Source organism: Arachis hypogaea, chromosome 11 (assembly GCF_003086295.3).
Source record: "Arachis hypogaea cultivar Tifrunner chromosome 11, arahy.Tifrunner.gnm2.J5K5, whole genome shotgun sequence".
NCBI classification, from domain to species: domain Eukaryota; kingdom Viridiplantae; phylum Streptophyta; class Magnoliopsida; order Fabales; family Fabaceae; genus Arachis; species Arachis hypogaea.
The window spans coordinates 59,866,269-59,869,036 of NC_092046.1; the positions used below are offsets into that span (position 1 = coordinate 59,866,269).

General features: G+C 41.3%; 1 non-coding gene across 1 annotated transcript; it reads right to left on the bottom strand.

The window, feature by feature from the left end:
• Nucleotides 1-1,225: 1,225 nt before the first annotated feature.
• On the bottom strand, nt 1,226-1,333 carry LOC112725604 (small nucleolar RNA R71). The gene has a single exon (XR_003164701.1). It is a non-coding gene; the product is annotated as a small nucleolar RNA R71 (small nucleolar RNA).
• Nucleotides 1,334-2,768: the final 1,435 nt, after the last annotated feature.

Genomic DNA, 2,768 nt, shown 5'->3' on the forward strand with positions numbered 1-2,768 from the left:
CTTCATTTACAATGAGTGAGTAGTTCCCTAACTTGATGGGGAGTTGGTTGAAAGAAACCCTTGAGTTGGGATGCTCAAGAGAAAGATTGTAATTGGATTTATTGTTGGATTGCTCTCTAGTCATTAACACCAATCCTCCCAAGAGCGGATTGGAACTTGTGGATAGAACAGCATTCCAACTTGTTTGACTTCCCCTTACTTAGTAAGGGACAACTAAACAGAATAACCCCCAATTATCAATTAATCTTGAGAGTACTGCAACAAGAATAGGGCTTCCAGCTAATCAACTCCCAGTCAAGGCTTTTATTTAAATTTATATAAATTCTCTAATTTAATTTTCTGCTATTCAACTCAAACCTTTTTGAAAACAACTGATTAATAAAATAGCACACTTTTCTGCAACTCGTTGGGAGACGACCTGGAATTCATACTCCCAGTATTTTGATTTTAATTTCTGTGACACCCTTCTAAATTGATAAGCGGATTTCTGGTTGGTTGAGAACTATACTTGCAACGCATATTTTATAATCATTCTTAACTCGCCAATTTCCGCTCGCATCAATTTTTGGCGCCGTTGCCGGAGAGTTGCAATAGAGTGCTAAAGTTATTAATTGGAATTTATTTATTTGTATTTTATTTTATTTTACTACTATAAGCTGCTTGTTTCTTTCGTTAGATGACACGTTCGCTTCCTGATCCAAGCTTGCTAGTATTCGATCCTGAGATTGAAAGAACTATTTCACGAATAAGGCAAGCTCGTCGTCAGTTAGTCCTCTCTGAGGGCGGATCTGAAACGTCATTTGAGAAAGAAACCAGCCCCCGTTCTACTGAGGTTGTTTTACGTGCAGGTAACATGGCAGCAGCCAGGAGAGTTACTATCCAGGAGGCTGGAGCCCCTAATTTTACAATGCAACCATTTCAAGCGCATCACCCAGCGGTAGCTACAGATTTTGAAATAAAGACTGCACTGCTCAATTTGATGCCCAAGTTTCATGGCTTACCTGCTCAAGAGCCTATCAAGCACCTGAGAGATTTTCAGGCAGCCTGTTCTACTGTCAAGCGTGAGGGTACAGATGAAACTTCAATTTTGCTGAAAGCTTTCCCGTTTTCTCTTGAGGGGAAGGCAAGAGAGTAGTACTACACTCAACCAGCAGCAATTGTATCCAACTGGGATACACTGAAAAGAGAATTCTTGGAAAAGTTCTTTCCAACTGAAGTTACTGATAAACTGAGGAAAGATATTTCCATGATTGTTCAGGATGATTCTGAAACTCTTTATGAGTACTGGGAGCGCTTCAATAATCTTCTAGAAGCTTGCCCCCACCATATGATTGATAAGATAGTGTTACTCGGTTATGTCACACAGGGAATGAGGCCCCAAGATAAGACCACATTGGAAAGTGCTAGCAATGGGTCTATGAAAAAGTACAAGACCACCGATGAGGCATGGCAATTGATCAGTGACTTAGCTGAATCTACTAGGAATCACAGGCAGAAACAAGGCCATTCAAAATCTGTTGCAGAAGTATCCTCTAGCAGAAAGACTACTGCTTTAACTCAGAGTATCTGTGAAATGACCAACTTGCTGAAGCAAATGCAATTGAATCAACAACAAGTTCAGCAAGCTCAACCTTCTCCACCACAGCAAAACCAGTAGTTAGTCCCACAAGGAGTCTGTGGAATCTGTGCTGATTATAGCCATTATACTGACGAATGTCCGCAGCTCCAGCAGGAAGACAACACCGTGGCAGCCACACATAACTTCTATGACCGCCCCAACCAAGGGTACAATCAAGGTGGCAATTACAACCATGGATGGCAAGACAATTCTAACCAGAATTGGAGGGACAACAATAACAATAGAGGAGGCAGAGACAATCAGGGAAATCAGAAGTGGAATAACAACAACAACAGGCAGCAGAATCAGAATCAGCCTTACAGAGCACCTCACCTAAGGCAATCCCAAAGACCACAGAATACCCAACAGCAAACCTCTCAATTTACTCATCCTTCTGCATCTGCCAATGATGACTTACTACAATCTATTGATCGGAGACAACAGACCATGGAAAATAACATTAATGCCACTCTAAATGGTCTGACCGCTACTTTGCAGGCTCTTGTCTCCCAGATAGGATCAATGAATAACTCCAATAACCAACCTTTGAGCTCCAGTGGAATTTCCTCTCAACCATTACCCAATCCCAAGGGTGGTATTAATGCCATCACCCTGAGATCCGGAACCACACTGCAGGAGATGAATCAAGAGGAGTCAAACCCACCAGAACACGCCTCAGCTGAAGAGGTAGTGAAAATAGAAGATGTTGAAGAGGAAGAGGACATACAGGACATAGCTGAAGAAGAAGAAGTGCAACCACAAGAGAAAGCACTAAAAGGCGCAGACCCTGCAGAAAACGCCACTCCCATCCCATTTCCACAACTTGCAAGGAAGCCCAGGAAGCAGCTGGAACCTGATCCCAAAATGGTAGAGATATTCAAAAAGGTTGAGGTAACTGTTCCTCTATTTGATGTTATTCAACAAGTACCTAAGTATGCTAAGTTTCTAAAAGATTTATGTATACATAAAGACAAAATTAATGAATTAGAAACTATTCCTTTAAGAAGTTCCATATCTGCTTTAATGGGAGGTTTACCTGAAAAGTGTAGTGACCCAGGTCCTTGTATAGTTAATTGTACTATTGGTGGTGTGATAATTTCTGACTGCATGTGTGATTTAGAAGTATGTGTGAGTATAATGCCTTTGTCTA